The sequence below is a fragment of the Mandrillus leucophaeus genome, unplaced genomic scaffold (assembly GCF_000951045.1).
Source record: "Mandrillus leucophaeus isolate KB7577 unplaced genomic scaffold, Mleu.le_1.0 Scaffold147, whole genome shotgun sequence".
In the NCBI taxonomy this organism is placed as follows: domain Eukaryota; kingdom Metazoa; phylum Chordata; class Mammalia; order Primates; family Cercopithecidae; genus Mandrillus; species Mandrillus leucophaeus.
In genome coordinates this window covers 2,930,842-2,948,378 of record NW_012101443.1, presented here as the reverse complement: position 1 = coordinate 2,948,378, position 17,537 = coordinate 2,930,842, and the positions used below count along the sequence as shown (strand labels likewise).

The window sequence follows — 17,537 nt, the reverse complement described above, 5'->3', positions numbered from 1 at the left end:
CAATCTCAGCTCACCGCAACCTCCGCCTCCCAGGTTCAAGCAATTCTCTTGCCTCAGCCTCCCAAGTACCTGGGATTACAAGTGCCCATGACTATGCCTGGCTAATTTTTTTTCCCTTGTATTTTTAGTAGAGATGGGGTTTTACCATGTTGGTCAGGTTGGTCTCGAACTCCTGACCTCAAGTGATCCACCCACCTCGGCCTCCCAAAGTCTGTATTATTTCTCAAAATTGCATGTGAATCTACAATTATCCCAAAATAAAATGTTCAATAAAAATATCATAAATGTGTACATAATATCCACAATTAACAAGGCCTCTTCTTTTCTACTGTGTGTCCGGGTCCCCTTACACTCATACGCTCAGTATTTCAACTGTCAGCACTCTTCGTTCTCGCTGTTAAGCAAAGCCCAGTAAGCTCTTTGCTGACCCACCCCACAACTTCTCATAATTTGGTCTTTTCTTTGTCATTGACTTGATACTACTTTTGCAAAAATATGGGGATGATGTTGGGTTGCTATTGTTTGATTATTCAGCCTTTGCATTTCTGACTGTAGAGAGAGTCAGAATATTAGTATTCATACATGGGATAATTAGAAGCCTGCCTTATCTTATTTCATATCTTCTAACAAGCTTCAACCTGTTCATTTCATAATTAAGCATTTAATTCAAAACAGCTCTCTTTACAGATTTATGCTTGCTTTCTCTCACTCTCTTTACCCCTTTATCCCCTTTGGGAGCTAGTGGCCTAAGAACTGGCAGGAAAAATTGCAGTCAAAAGCTTGGCATTATGACAGAACAAGAGGAAAAAAACAACCCCACCCCCAGCTACCACTCATTCACTTAGCTAAAATATAGGCTATCAAAGCAGCAGGGAAAACAACAGATACAAATGCACAAAGAGTCATGCTAGGTCTTCCAGAAACTGATGGTGGATGAAAATCACCTCTTTGCCAAGAGCAAGGGGGGAAAAACATCACTATTCATCACAAAATGATGCACCACAGATCTCTCTTCAGCTCTCCTTCTCTACAACTCCACAAATCCTTCCCGTAAAATATAACTTTCTTCCTTTAATGATCTGAAAGTGAATTATTCATATTCTCCAATTTATCTTTCCTTCTTTTATTTATGCTCAGACATGTACTACTTGACTGTAGAAAGCCTAAGATTACAGGCAAGACAGAGGATTCCCAGCCCTTCCAGGGGCGCCAAGTCCAATGGGCAGGGCAGGGCAACAGGACAAGGTGGAGGACTGAACACTCATCTGGGGAATGGCAGCTAAGTGACCACATGGCGCAGGCCTCTACGTCATGCTGACTGTTTCAGACAATCCATCTCAAATCCTTTCCGTATTTCCATCCCTACAGTTACTACCTTAGCTTAGGTACTCATGATTGTTTGTCTGAGCAGTGCCACTTCCTAGGTGGTCTCCATGTCCCCCAACGCCTCCTCCATCAATCCATTGCCCACACATCTGCCAGAATCATCTTTCTAAGCTGCAAATCTAAGGAGCAATGCCCTCATCAGTAGGTCTCTATCACCTGAGGTCTCCCAAACTTGCCTCATTATTTAAATAAATAAATAAATAAGCAGATTCTTCCATATCTTTTGTTGAAGAAGCCAACCTTATGACAGAATTTAAGTACAAGTTATTTATTTGGGGAGGGGATCCTAGGAAGTACTGGAAGAGGAATGGAGAAAGGAGACAGCCATTTTTAAAGCACAGATTGTCTAGCTGGCTATGACTGTGGGTAACTGAGGCTCAGTTTCACATGGGAACCACAGGACACAGTGTGAAATATGCATCAGTTATTGTGCCCATTGGCAGAGGATGCTAGCAGATTACCCAGCTCTCTTGCGTCACTGGCTGAGGTCTATTCCTGAGGCCATTAACTGTGCTGCACTACTAAGCTTCCCCACACACAGGAGAAAAACGCTAGGTGGGGAATAGGAGGTACTTGCAGAACTGCATCCTGAAGAAGGGAGTGTCAGGGCATATGAGTAGCAAACTGACTATGTCTGCTACACCAAGCCATGTCCCTGAAGATGTCCACTCAGTGTGCCTTGGGTGGGATCTGGAAATCAGTATTGTGACAAACACATCGTGGGATTCCTATGAACAGACAGATTTGAAAAACACTGACAACATTATTAAGTCCAAAATCTTTGATGGACTCTACCAGGTCCTCCATGTTCTGTGTCTTCTGCCCTACTCTCCATACCAACCTCCATGCACAGTCCACTTGCCAGAACACACTTGAATCTGTGCACTTCCCTGCAAGCAGCATGTTCTCTTCCATGAGCAGCAACTGTGCCTTAAGAATCTGTAAGAGGACGGGTGCAGTGGCTCACGCCTCTAATCCCAGCACTTTGGCAGGCCGAGGAGGGCAGATCACGAGGTCAGGAGATCGAGACCATCCTGGCTAACACGGTGAAACCCCGTCTCTACTAAAAATACAAAAAATTAGCCGGGCATGGTGGCAGGCACCTGTAGTCCCAGCTACTCGGGAAGCTGAGGCAGGAGAATGGCGTGAACCCGGGAGGCGGAGTTTGCAGTGAGTCCAGATCACGTCGCTGCACTCCAGCCTGGGCGACAGAGCGAGACTCTGTCCCCCCACCAAAAAAAAACAAGGATCTGTATGATCCCCAAAGCCAAATACAGTACCATTTATATAGTGAATGTTTATACAACAAATGTTTATTAAAGAAATAATTCCCAAAGAAATACATAGTATATTATTTAAGTGGTATTGAAAGGTTCCCTGGATTAAAAAAAAAAAAAAAAATCTTCCCTATGTATTAAAATAGTAGGTACAATTCCACTATTAAAACTAAGCAAATACGTATTGAGCACCTAATATATGCAAGACACTCAGGAATCCCTCCAGAAAAGTACTTCAACCTTTTATCAGCTTTCACACTTTAACAAAGATGTGCTGATACACAGATGTGAATAAAACCCTACAAAGGAGATAAACACCTGGGCAGTGGTGAAAGGTAAAGGGCCTTCACTGTAAAAGGAACCGGAGGTATGAAAGACTTTGCCTATCCTGTGATTCTGTCAGGGTTGTCTTCGGGACACTACCTCCTCCCTCACAAAGATTCAACAGGATAAAGAAGAAAGTTTTATTTCAATGGTGTTTACCTGGAATTATGACTTCTTCCAGTGACTAGAAATGTGGTACTTGGGATCCAGATGGTAACTCTGGGCTCTCTCCCTTACATCCACAATGGCTTCTGAAGCTTTCGAGATGTTCAAGGTGCTCTCTTGCAAATGAGACCAGAACAAAGGCTTTGGCCACTGAAGTCATTACAGGCCTCACCTGTGGCTTTTCTCCCACTGTTAGAGATGTTAACACAGCACCTTGGTCACATTCCAGTCTGGATAATTACACTGGGGCTAGCAAACTTTATCCTCCAGCACCAACTAAACAAAGTATTCCTTTGGACTTGTTGCCATAACCTTTGTTATGCTGCTGTGGGCTATTAAAGGGCTATTCTATACTTGGGATGGCTGTATTTGTGGAAAATAAATAGCCCTGGCATTACTTTCTATACTGATAAGAAATATATTCCAAATATCACTGGCTAAGTTGGCTATTTTGGCTTAAAATATGCAGTGCCAGAAACAATTAGAAATTACAATAATTTCTTCTCCATTCTCTAAACTTTTACTATCCACACAAATGAAGCTTGAGATATTTGCAGCATTACACAAAGAGGGAGAGACGATGCATTAATTCTACAAAATATATACTTAGTGTCTGCCATACGCCAGGCTATATGTCGTAGGTACTGGGCACTGTTGTCGCTGCTGGGGGTTATGTTGACAGTGTACATATGAAAATTTTTCAGAAGGAGTAATTCAAATAAATTCTTCCTATGCTGCTACATTTCTAAAAATCTGAATATATTATTTTTACTTGAAAAACTACCATACACAGTTCTCCCAATCAAATACTACTTTTGTCCACCTTTTTTTCTTTTCTTTTTTTTTTTTTTTTTTGAGACAGAGTTTCACTCTTGTCGCCCAGACTGGAGTGCAGTGACGCAATCTCAGCTCACCGCAACCTCCGCCTCCCAGGTTCAAGTGATACTCCTGCCTCAGCCTCCCAAGTAGCTGGAATCACAGGCATGCGCCACCACCCTGGCTAATTTTGTATTTTTAGTAGAGACAGGGTTTCTCCATGTCGGTCAGGCTGGTCTTGAACTCCCCACCTCAGGTGGTCTGCCTGCCTCAGCCTCCCAAAGTGCTGGGATTACAGGAGTGAGCCACTGCACCCGGCCTTATCCACTATTTAAATAAGAGTCTATAGGACCTGAAACTATATGTGTATGTGGAAGTATATGTGTACCCAAGAGTGAGAAAATATGCCTTCCTGGCTATCCTGGAGGGTAGCAAATAGAATGCTGCTTATATATTTATTTGTTTGCTTATTTTTAGCAATCATCCCATTTGGGTGGGTAAGAGTTTACAGGTTATAATAGCAGAAGCTGACATAACAAAATTGAAAACATAAATACCTCTTGTTTAAAGCTCTTTACTGTATGAAAGAAACACAAATCAGGCCCTCTGATATTCTATCATAGGAATGAAAAGTGACAAAAAGAAAAAATATATAAGTATTGTGTGTGTTTGCACATACACACAAATTATCTTGCACATGAAAATAGGAGAGGGAAGCTAATTTAAATCTCAAGATTCCAGTAGGTTAAATTAAATGTATGAACTAAAGAATATTTAACATCACACTATGCAAGTGGATGCAGAAATAGTTCAGAAATTTTTTCAAGAAACCTAACCTTGAAATTCAGATTAATCCTAGTAGATCTGAAACAGGTACTTTCTCCTAGACAAATTATATCCAGACAGTGGAAAATATATTTTTTTAAAAGTGAAGTTCACTTGAAATTTGCCAAATTATTATTCTTTTGGAAAATCCTTCTCGCTAGAACAAGTTAATAGCAGGCTTCTAAAACTAGGTTTAACATGCTGTAAATCCATTTATTCCCCTCCACAAATCTACTAACGTAAGTCTTTTCTAGTGAAAAGGACTCTCTAATGGCACTTAATACTGTCACTACATTGTTTCTCCAATCAGTCAATGTCAAGGTTTTCCACTTAAGGAATTGTATTAAAGTTAAATGCTTACTTTTGTCATAAATAATTGGAATACAGATTATTTAAAATAGCACACGGAGCCTCAAAATATATTACACACACAATGTATTTCCTAAGTTTAGAAGAAATGACTAATAATGCATATATGATCGAAGTTTTCCATCCAATAATCCATTATCATTTGAGCACTAAGAAACAATCTGCACTATCACCTCTCTCAGAGATGGATGACTCATCTTCCACTAACAGGCATTAGGTAACACCTTTGGCAAGAGGGTTTTGATAAAAGACTGAAACAAATATTATGCAGGGACACAGGCACCCCACGAACTTTAAAGAGCCCAGATCACTACACCAACAGTATGTCTACTGCATTGTAGGACAGGAGATTGTAATGAGTGATTGATTAATTAGCTATAATGTACAGGTATACAAACTGACCAACACAATCTTGAATCTCATCCCTGTTGAAAATTCACACAGAATAAGGGATTATTAAAGACTGCCCAAAGCCATAGACAACTACCAAAGCAAGGGACTGGGCTTCCCAGTTTACGGAAAGAGGCAGGAATCACAGGACTTTTAGAGATTCAAGGCACAATACATTGTACACAATGCATCTAAGACCACAATCTAGCCTAGCGTGTTGATGTTGAATTTTTACTCTCAAATGTTATTGTATTTTCTAAGTACAGTATTAGAAATTACAATATTCCATTTTTATAAAGATAAAAGTCTTGGTTGCAAATGTTATGTAAATAAAAAACCAAGAAAGAATAATAAAGGAGAGAAATGAGGGGGGAAATGGTCAAGTGTGACCCAGTGGAAGACATCCTGAGACTGGGTCTGTCACCAGGGTTGTGTCACATAATCTCACTATGCCTCAGTGTTCCTCCATACTAAAGGGTTAGGCTAGAGCCTCCGTCTCTACTTCATTCCTAGCAGTAAAATCCTGTCTTCTATTTAGGTATCATAGAAAACTCAAGTTTTTGTAATATCCTAAGAGCACCTGGCAGCAGCGGAAAATGTGCTTACAATGCTTAATGACTAAAAAGGGAAGAATGAGAAGGGTCTAAACAACCCTCTCAAACTTGCATTTTTCAGTTTATACTAGGCTTAAGAGGGCAATTGAAGTTAGATGCTTCATTTCATCCCACAATAATTCGTATTATAATAAAACATTTAATATTCCTTAAAAAACATCCAAAAAAAAAAGAAACAGCTTCACCTTACTCAAATGAAACTTAGTGGATCTGTCTCATTTGGAGGGTTGCAATGCCTGAGCTACAATGTGAGTATCAGGATGTGGAAGCAGCTGTCACTGCTTTGTTTTTCATTCACAGTAGGTGGTTGCCAGGCAACAAAATACTATTGTCTGTTTCCATGATCTATTGGCCAAGTCTACTGGTGATAATGCTTTCTACAGTTTAAAACAGGGCCACCTTTTGGACAAAAAGAAATGAGAAAAAATTCTAAGGATGACAATAACATATATATGAATAAATACACTGAATGTACTCTAAAATTATGTGTATAAATATACAACTGTGTGCTGATACACATACAAATATTTTGCATGTATGCATATGTGATTATATACATTCTCCTACCTACAAACCCATCTAAATTTAATAGGCCCACAACTTGAATCTAAATCCCTTAGGGAAATCAAGGTATGAACTAGAGAAACAAAAACACAGAATCATTTTCTTAACAATAGCAATAACTTCCCATTTGTCCCATATATCAAATCCTGTTTCTTGAACAGGAGGTCCTCCAGTCAGAAAAGCAATTCTGTCTACTTATATAAAAAATAATAATAATGAAAAGCCTTTACCATCTACTTTAGAATCCTGTAATACATTTAATATATTGTTTTATTATCACATGCTACCAATGTGTACAAAGATAATTCAAAGAGTGTTGCTGTTTACAACCAAGAATCTTAAATTTTATTCATCTTAAAAATAATTGAATTGTTCTCCCTGGAATAGCCTCATATGATTCCCCACTTTGTTTTGATATGGGTCCCTGGGGAACAACAGTCACGCTATGTTACTCTTGCATATTTCAGTAGCTTACAAATAAAATAACACACAGTGTACTCAATATAAAGTTGTCAACATTAACTTGCATCAGTTGCTGTTTGTTTTGCATTGACAAGGCTTCTTAAAGATAAGAATGACAATATTCTTAGATGTACAGACACAACATCAAAACAGCCTGAAGGAATTAAAGTTGGAAAATGCTAGAGGCAATCATGCTTTGAAATGAAGAGAAATCAGTATCATTTATACGTACACATATATTTGTTTAAAGGCTCTAAATAATGCCAGAACAATCTGTATTTTATGTAATGCTCATCCGTCTTCCCTCACAATATTCCGAAAGCACTTCAACTATTTAATGCATCCCCTCCAACAGGCCTTTCACTTTTTCAAACTCATTATCACTTTCAAATCTGTATATTACAAGAAACTGGAATAAGCAATATCCATTACATGAATAGACATTATTAATATAAAGTCTCTATCAAAGTGGCAACGCTAGCAAAACAAAAGCAGAGTGTGTTAACCATGAGCTGAGTACCAGCAAATGTTACCACTTTGCTTGACAGAGCCGTCTCCAACAGCACGCACCCGCCTCTCGAGAGGGCCCACCAGGTTTCTCCCTCACATCTCACCCCACAAATGACCCACTTCTTCCTCTCTCAGCTTTCCAAGCTCGCTCACCTGTGTCTCTCCTCCAGGAATCAATTTCCTTCCCACTTTCTCCACCCTCTTCAGATCCCTTAATCACCTTTCATTATTTTCTCCAAACCACCAGACTCAAATCTGCAGCCCAGTTGGCCAGGAACCTCTCCATACGCACGTATTTCCTGCATTCTCCTGGGTCTGCTTTTAAAAATTGCTACCACCAAACAAATGCAATCTTAACAAAATTAGGATTACACTGCCAGTGTCTTTTTTCATGTAATGTTACAGCAGTGAAAGATTGAGGGAGAGAAAAGGATAGAAGCAGGAGTGTATCTGGGTGAAGGAGCGTGGCTCAGTGGCTATACAGTGAGACGCAGTGATTACACAGAGCTGGGCTTGCCCACCTGTCGACCCCACTTTCCCCATGTGCTCGCCGCGGGATGACAACCACAACACTCCAGAACCACCCCCCTCCGAAAGGGGGCGGGGTTACGCCTTCAACCAATCAGGACCCGCGAGCCCCGGGTGTCCAACCTATGGGGTGGCTGTGGCCGTGCAGGGGGAGGACGTGGGGTGGTCTGGGAGGGGCCGCGTCCGTGGGAGGCTCGCACGTGTCGGGTCCGGAGAGGCGGGGAGGCGGCCGGCGTCCAGCGGCCGAGGCGCGGGCTCTGAACCCTGGCAGCTGCCGAGTCCAGGTGCCCCAGTGCCTCCTTTACCTCGCGCTGGGCCAGGCAGGGCGCGCTCCCGCCGAGGAAGACCTGTCCAAGGTGTCCGAGCTCCCCATGAGAGGGGACAGTCACAAATAACAACAATAGTACCCAGTGCAGACGAGGCGGGGAGGAAAGTTTCCGGCCCGCAGCAAAGCAGAATCCGCCAAGGCTGGAGGAGAAGGGATGCAGAGCGGGAGGGTGACAACCTGAAAGAAGAGGGCAGCGGGAGCACTGTGCGGGCAGGACCGGGTCCGGGGGCGACGCCCGCCGGGGGAGACGGGTGCGGGGTGCGCTGTCCAAGGTGCAGGGGAGGTGACTGGCGCGCGGCGGGCGCGGAGCCCGGAGCCGACACTGGCTGGCGGGCGGCGGGGAGATCGGGGAACAGCTGTCTGGGGCGCTGGGCACCCCCGAGCTCGTAAAAGTGACGGAGCTTGAGCCGGGGCACGGCAGGGAAGAGCGTGAGGGCTGCACCGAAGCCCCCACGCGTCCACGCACTCCTCCTTACCAGGCTCACCTCTAGCTCCACTCCCCTCCCCCCTCGCCCACTCCCCTCCCAGTCTAGATCCAGGTGCCGAGGCGGGGGCGAGACCAGAGGACCCAGGCTCGGAGCCCGGACGCCCCAGGGATGTTGCGGGCCCCGGAGCTGCTTACCTGGGGCCGCCGTATGGGGAGCGGAGGCAACCCGCCGCGCGGAGTGGGGCGCCGGGCGCGGCGCGGCTCCTCCTAGCCTCGGCGTCCTCCTCCTTCTTTGCTTCTCCCGGACTCTGTCCCGGGCACGGAGCTGGGAGACGCGGCCGGGCTGCAGTCGCCTTTCCCTCCGCCGCCGCCGCCGCCGACGCCGCTGCAGCAGACAGAGGACGCCCCGTGGCGGCTGGAAGCCTGTGTGAGTAGCGGCGCCCGGGAGAGCGGGGATCTGCTGAGGGGCGCTGGAGACTCCGCGGCTGGAAGCGCGCGGGCGTGCGCACGCGCGCCTGCGAGTGTGAGTGTATGGGTGCGCGCGCGCCCACGGGGTGGGGGAGTCGCGAGGGGAGGGGGAGAGAGGCCGAGAGATGCTCGTAGGGACCGAGGCAAAATTCTGCGCCCTCGGAAATCCGTAAACGCTGGGAAGGAGGATCGAACGCGCGTCTCGCTTGGAGAAGCTGCCCACCGGGCGGCAGCAGAGGAGGAGGGGAAGTCAGCGAGGTGCGCTAGGGCTCCGGATCCCAGCCTGGCAGAGCCGAGCGGAGCGCGCAGCCACCGATGCAGCAGAGGCGGCGCCCGCAGCCCACGGTCGCGCTGCCCCCTCTCGGGAGGGGCCGAGGCCGCTCGCTCCCGCCACCGCCGCCGCGGTCCGGACTGCTCTACTAGGAGCGGGGGAACCGAGAGAGGGACCGCACGGTTGCTACGGCGACCTTGGAGGCGCCGGGTCCGCTGAAGGGCCAAGAGGAGAACCCGGGCGCACGTGGCCGACTCCAGGCTGGAGCGGGTGTGTGCCAGGGTTGTGGGCTTGGGGTAGAAGGTGGAATTGGGCCGCGCGGCCTGGGCAGAGGATGCAGGGTGTGCGGCCCAGAGGGGCTCGGCCGGGATGCGATCAGCATGCAGGTTGGTAAGGGTGAGGGAATCCTAACCCCAGGTGACATATTGCCTTTTTTTCCTCCTTGGAGGCTACTTTTTCTCAAAGTTATCCACTTCCCAGATAAGAGTGCCGGCCTCCTCTTTGTTAGGATTCAACTTAGCTGTGCAGGCAACCAGGCAGTGCCTCCTTCAAGTCAGGCTCTTCCAAGAACCGCTGCCACCACCACCCGCCCCCCGACCCACACACCCACATCCCCTGCTCCTCCTTCATCCCAACTACATTGTAATACTTTAGAAATAAATGTTTAAAGCACATTTACATTCTCTGCCTCTTAAAAGATATAATTGTCCTAGTAGTATACTTTTCCTTGCTTATTTTAAATTCTGAGTGGGATTTCATTCACACAAGCATTTCTTCAAGGGTTGTAAGGTCTGGGTAATACGCGAAATACCCTTCCTGGCAGGAATCCTTCGGCCAGGGATTGTGTTTTGCACACTTTTGCATGCCTCCGGTGCTTAGCATAGTACTCTGTACTTTGTGAGTTCCCTGTAAGTGTTGAATGAATGACATTGTTTTCTAGCTTCACATAACCTGAAGGCAAAGACTTGGATGCTGGGAAAGTCATTACCACCCCACTAGGCTTGCTTGATTTTAACTTATGCCATTTCCCTGTGTGTGGCTATTTTCCCCCCTGGCGGTCAGAACCCTAGTGCAAAGAGAGAAAATAATACTTATCCACTGTGCACCCTTAAGAAAGGGTGCATGCAGAAGCACTCTGCAGGGACCCCAGTGGGATCCCCTGGGTGTGAGGGGGCCAAAGCTCAGAATCTAACCTCTCAAAATGTGAAAGTCACTGTTCCTGAGCAGTTTATACTGTCCCTTCTAGAGCAGAAGGATGGGGAATAGAGTTTTAAGAGAAATACACTATTCTTTTGTTTTGTTTTGTTTTTTGTTTTTTGAGACGGAACCTCGCTCTGTCACCCAGGCTGGAGTGCAGTGGCGCGATCTCAGCTCACTGCAACCTATGCCTCCCGGGTTCAAGCGAATTATCCTGCCTCCGCCTCCTAGTAGCTGGGATTACAGGCACTGGCCATCACACCCGGCTAATTTTTTTTTTTTTTTTTTTTAAGTTTTTAGTAGAGACAGAGTTTCACTGTATTTTCCAGACTGGTCTCCAACTCCTGACCTCAAATGATCTGCCTGTCTCGGCCTCCCAGAGTGCTGAGATTACAGGTATGAGCCACCGCACCAGGCCAGAAATACACATTTCTAATAGCTTATCAGGTATGCATTTTTCTCCTGTAAAGAATAGTGTTGGTGGACACTGACCAATACGTGCAGGGTCACCCCGGACTGCTAATTCTGCTGTCTGGTGTAGCACCAAGTCTACATCCTTCACCCTTGGGATTTCTACAATCATCGTCTTAGAAGCAGAAGTCTTCAATTTTGCATTCCGTGCTACATTTCAATTCCTTTGAACTCAGGCTCGCCTATGAGCTGCTTCTCTCTCCACTCATGATACCACAGCTGTGAAGTATAACTGAAATAAAGTGAAAATTAAAATGGATTTATTTGGGTGCCATGTGTTCTCTAGTGAGGGTCCCTTTACCTGATTTATCTACCTTCACTCAATTGACAGTCTTCTTAGAAGACATTTGTTGTGATATTGGAGCTTTTTTTTTAGGTTGAAAGCTTAGACATTTAAATTTTTCACTTGAAAGGAAGCTCTAAAACTTGCAGAAGCAGCAGAAAAATTCTGATACCGAAAATGAACCCTTGACAGCCAACCTATAGAATGGGTATGAGTCAGAATTTTCCAGAACAATTTTAAAGCTTCATTTTCCTTGGAAAGTTGCCTTTAGGGTTTTGTTGGGCTCAGAAACTGATACCAGAAAATATGGCACTTTGACACGCTGGACTGAAGAAGCAGCCTCAAGGTCTCTCTGCCTCCTGTCTGTCAGTCTTCTGTCTCACCCAAAGCACAAGATGAAATTGTTCTCTGAAGGTCTTTCATCTACCTAGAAACCAGACCTGCCAAAGAAGAACACACTTGCCTTCTCTGAGTGTTTATTAATCTAACTCACATCACAGGAAGAAAGATAGAAGACTGTCAACACAACTGGACATACTTTTGTCACACTGCTCTGGGGCCCAACAGACTTTATCCCAGGCCATTGTATGTTCACCAAGCTCATTGAATTCCACTAAAAATTCTTTACTCTCCCCCTTAAAATCATCCACATTTCCCTTTCTATTCTTCCCCTATGAAGAAGGGTATATGAGTATCTGTGTAACCCATTAGGTTATTGAGCAGTCATTCTCCTGCAATTCCCTTGGGTTACGCACATGAAAATAAGTTTTGTATGTCTTTTCTCCTATTGATAGGAGAAAAATCATCTGCTTTTTGCAAGGTGATTTTCAGTGAACCTTCAGAAGGTTGAAATCCCTACAGTTTCAACAGCTTCCCAAGTGCTCATCTTACTTGGTGGGTAGAAGGACCTTAATAAAGCTGTAACTTCTCTGATGACCACCAAAGGGGACAGTCTTGTCTTTGTAATAATAAATATAAGAAGCCAATATTTAAAAATAAGAATGTAAACATATAGCAATCTTAATGTATGTTAACTTAAAAATAAATTAGTTAATGTATGTTAACTTAAAAGGTAAACAATAGAAAGAAAGAATAACAACATAGATATATAGTATTTCTGACCAACTTAAACATAAAAGTTTGGAGGAGCAACTAGGATTATACGCTATCGACTCCATAGTTCCTTCTGCTACTTAAGTACTAGGTAATAATAAAATGTACAGCTGAGAGGTTCATTTTTATATGTTATTATCAGTCAGATTTAAAATCAGTAGCATATTTGTAAAAGTTCTATTTTTCTTCCTAAAGGGAATGTTCCTTAACATAACTGTTTTTTTCAGTTTGCAGCAGTGCAGTAAACTAGTCAATCATTAACTTAGAAACACAGGATGGTGAAGGTATGGGGCCTGTGGAGAAACACTCTAAACTTATTTGATCACAACTGTTTTGTCCGTCTAAATAAAAAAAAACAAAAGCTTTCCACTTTTAAAGACTGATACATTTAGACTGTGAGATGTACCATGGATTCCAAAGTCAACTCCTCATGCTAGCAGCCCATTGCCCCGAATCTTCTGAAGTGAGAAGGCAGGGACCGTTAGCTGAAATGCTGTTGATTTTAGTGGCTGTGGGCACGCATAAGGATATAGGTAATTTCCCTCATAATGAGGTCCCAGATCACTTAGTCCATTACAGTTTTAAATGATAAAAAACACCTTGACCTGCACCTGGAAAGAAAGTACCAACTCAGTCCAGAGTATAGTACGGGAACAAGAAGCGGCCTCAAGTCATCCTATTTGTATCCATGTCTTTAAACATTGCCTTATTCCACATATTACTTAGGGAAACTTAATTCTGACTGGAGATCAGACATCTTTAGGAAGGTTAAAAAATCAGAGAAAAAAAATGTTGTTATAGTTTACTAAGCAAAAGAAGACTGGTTTTCTTTCTTAGTCATCATTGCTGACATTTGGGGTGCAGGTAGATATGTCTGGTATCAGTGGTTCTAACCGTTTATAGAGCTATATATTTCCAGGAACTGAAGAAAGCTATGGATCCTTTCTTCAGGAAAATGAACATATTAATGTATAAAAAATGTTTAAATAAAATTTCAGGGAGTTAAGGGAACTTCCTCTGAAGCTCACGTTAAGAGCTACTGCCTAATATAGATTCATTGCACCATGACATTTTATAGCTAAACGGAAGAATTGGTAGATTTACTAATCTCACTTCTATTTTTAATCTAATAATTTATTTGATTGTCAACACCAAGAAGAGGCATAAGCAACTCAGTAAACCGAACAAGTATTTCTTGAGTACCTACTTCATAATCAGTTCTGTTCTTCAAGCTGTGTTTGTTACCAATAAAGTATAAAATACGATCTATCTATTCCTTTAAGGAGCCTACAGTCTAGTAATCATTATTCTTGAGGACAAAAAAAAGTGAACATAGGTATAATTTATCACTTGACCAGGTGCAACAAACTTCAATTTGAATTACCAGTAGAACTTAATAAAGCTATTTGTTAAATAAACCACTTAGGTAATAATTGATTATCAGTGGCCAATGTATGTATGCATATTTTCATATTCATATTCCCTAGTATCAATCATTTAGATGATCACACCATATATAATGTAAAAAGCTAGTCTATTGCTGTAGCGTGAATTTTAGATTGAGGATATGAAGAAGTTGACAAGGAGAGATAGACCATGTGGGCAATGGCAGCTGTGGATTACCTTTCACGGGGATCCCTGGGCAGACTGGAATAAGTTGGAATATCCTAGAGCTTATATTTAACCTATCCAAGAATTTATAGGGCAACCCATGAACAGTGTTTTGAAATTTGTATGTCTACAAAAACCCAGAAGTCTCTTCTTGCATAATTTTAACATTTTATTATTACTCTCCTTACAATTTTTTTAATTTTCACTTTCTCAATTTCTTTCCACTTATTAACACAGAATTCTTTTTAATTAATGTAATTTTTAAAAACACAATTTCTTCACTCAATTTCTGACAAAATTATGAAGAGTCAAAAAGCACTTATAGAGTGAATTGACATAAAGCCATTTACTTAATTAGAGCTGTTTGAAGCCCAACCATCCATGTATTGAATGCTTTATATAACCTGCCTCCCGATGGGCCCCAGAGGCTTCATATGGGGAAGCTAGGACTATTAGTGCTATCTTTTGACTTTTCCAGTGGTGGTCTTAGCATAGCATTAAAATAACACAGGATACTGAATCATAAGATCTGAGTTCAAATCCCAGCCTTGCTGTATGAGATTGGGCACCAAACTTTCTAAGCTTCACTTGTCCCCGTCTGGGAAATGTGGATAATAACACCTACCTCATCAGTTTCTTAAGAAGCTTACATTAAGTAACATGAGAAAGAGTCCCTTTGTTGTGTTATAGGACTTCAGTAAATCTTTGTAAACCTTGGATCTAAATCAAAAGTGTGTGGCAGAAAATTGGAACACAGTCATGAATAGGAAGCTCCTGTAGAAATTATTTAAATCTTTATTATAATGTTGAACTGAGCTGATTTCCTGGGAGTCCCTTCCAAGGATATTTTAAGAAAACCACAGACAACCAAAAGTTGGCAGAAACTGACACATGCAGGAAATTGTGGATTCCATAATTCTAGAGGTGCTGTAGTTCTATAAATTCTGCTGCTGTTACCAAACCCAAGCTTTGTGTTCATTTGTTTTTAATTAGTCTCTGTTTTGTTTCTGTCACACAGATTCTGCCTCCCCAATGGTGCTTTGCCCTGCTAATTTAACTATGCAAACATTCATTTTACAGATTAATACCAACTGTGAAAATGTCTTTCTTTTAAACAAAAATAGTTCACTGTCCTCTCCTCCCTGCCACATCCCAATTGTAAAAGTAGTGTGTGTGCTTATGGAGAAAAAATAGGCACTACAAAAATGTATAAAGAAAAAGATTGGCTAGGCGTGGTGGCTCACGCCTGTAATCCTAGCACTTTGAGAGGCCAAGGAGGGTGTATTGCCTGAGCTCAGGAGTTCGAGACCAGCGTGGGCAATATGGCAAAACCCTGTCTCTACTAAAAACATAAAAAATTAGCTGGGTGTGATGGTGGGCACCTGAAATCTCAGCTACTTGGGAGGCTGAGGCAGAAGAATCGCTTGAACCTGGGAGGCGGAGGTTGCAGTGAGCTGAGATCGTGCTGCTGCACTCCAGCCTAAGCAACACAGCGAAACTCTGTTTCCAAAAAAAAAAAAAAAAAATGCAATAGTATTACCTCTCAGGGACCAACTACAATTACTATTTTGGTGTATGCCCTTCCAGACATTTTCTTTGCATATGTTTATTCTTCTTGTTAAAAGTCATTCAGGTTGGCCAGGCACAGTAGCTCACGCCTATAATCCCAGCACTTTGGGAGGCTGAGGCAGGTGGATCACTTGAGGTCAGGAGTTCAAGAACAGCCTGGCCAACATGGTGAAACCCTGTCTCTAAGAAAAATACAAAAAATTAGCTGGACATGGTGGCATGTGCCTGTAATCCCAGCCACTAGGGAGGCTGAGGCAGGAGAATCGCTTGAACTCGGGAGGCAGAGGTTGCAGTGAGCCAAGATCATGCCATGGCACTCCAGCCTGGGGGACAGCAAGACTCCATCTCAAAAAATAAAAACAAAAAAAAGTCATTCAAGTCAAGATTCAGACATTTTTAATGTTACCATTTTAGAAACAAACAGTTAAACACTTTCACAAAAAGTCTCAAATGTGTTTCTTTTAACTTTTCCTACACCTTCTTTCCAAGATAGGCTGTTCGCTCAGCAAGTCCTTTCAAACAGGATTTTCACTGGTCATCCTTGAAACTTCTCTTTATATTTCCCCACTTTTGCCACTTTTAATAATTAATACTTTTAATGGCCCTTTAAAAACTTAATCTCACCTTGTGCTGATGCTAGCGTGTTCTGGAGTCACAAGCCCTGCCCTTGGCCTCTGGCCATTCTGTGGGTGCTTTGCATTACTTAACCTCTACCCCCAAAATGAGGTCCAGTGCTAACCTTGGATTTGGTACTGCATTCCCTGATAGAACAGAAAAGATTCTTGATTTCAATAAGTAACCAGAGTGTTCATTGGAGTGACCATCTACATACTGGCTCTGCAGAAGCTGGCCCAGAGGTGGTGAATTATTTGAATTCATGTTTTATGTCCATTGCTCTGCAGGCAAATTTTGGAAAGTCTGTTTTATTTTGCTTTGAAGAATCTATAAATAATCCTTAACAATTAATGCAAATGATAGCTGAAATTCCAGTAGAATTTTCTACTTCTGTAGTTCAGTATGTGCGCTAGTTTACCCAGGAAGGTATCATTATTAATAAAAAGTATAACAGTGTTTATAATTTTGCCAATTTTCTAGTTTATAGAGGGATACGGGTTCTGAAAGTAAAACAGCTTCAATCCCAGCCCACCCCATTCTGCAAATCTGAGACAGAATTCTAGTGCCACTCCTAAAATGAAAGCTAGAGAACTGATGGAAGAAGAAAGGAAGGAAGGGGAGGGAGAGAACACAAGGTGGGGTTAATTATCTATAGAAGTCCTCTATAGAATATACACACTACATTGTAAATTATGGAAGTTCTAAGTACAATTCATGTGCAAGTCTTTTCTAAGAAAACAATGAGATAATAAAATGCGACACATGAGACAAGCTGTATCTTGGAAACTCTATACGTGGTATAAAAATAAGCATTGAAAAGTTTTGGTCAATACTAAATTGCAAAAGAAGAATCAAAGAATTGGTATTATGTCTCTAGCATTAATCATTGAACAGAGAGTCATCATGTTTAACAAATTAGAGAATGTTAGCAACTGGAAAGGTGAACTAATTGCA

The 17,537-nt window shown here is 42.7% G+C and overlaps 1 protein-coding gene across 3 annotated transcripts in view; it reads right to left on the bottom strand.

Annotated features, from left to right (window-relative positions):
• The window catches only part of ENOX1 (ecto-NOX disulfide-thiol exchanger 1), a 574,354-nt gene extending 564,836 nt beyond the window's left edge, over nt 1-9,518 (bottom strand). For 2 of the 3 annotated variants that reach the window (XM_011974625.1, XM_011974626.1), the window contains exon 1: nt 9,181-9,518. The gene's annotated coding sequence lies outside the window, so the exon portion shown is untranslated. The remainder of the gene's footprint in view (nt 1-9,180) is intronic. The other variant, XM_011974624.1, reaches the window with a different exon arrangement.
• Nucleotides 9,519-17,537: the final 8,019 nt, after the last annotated feature.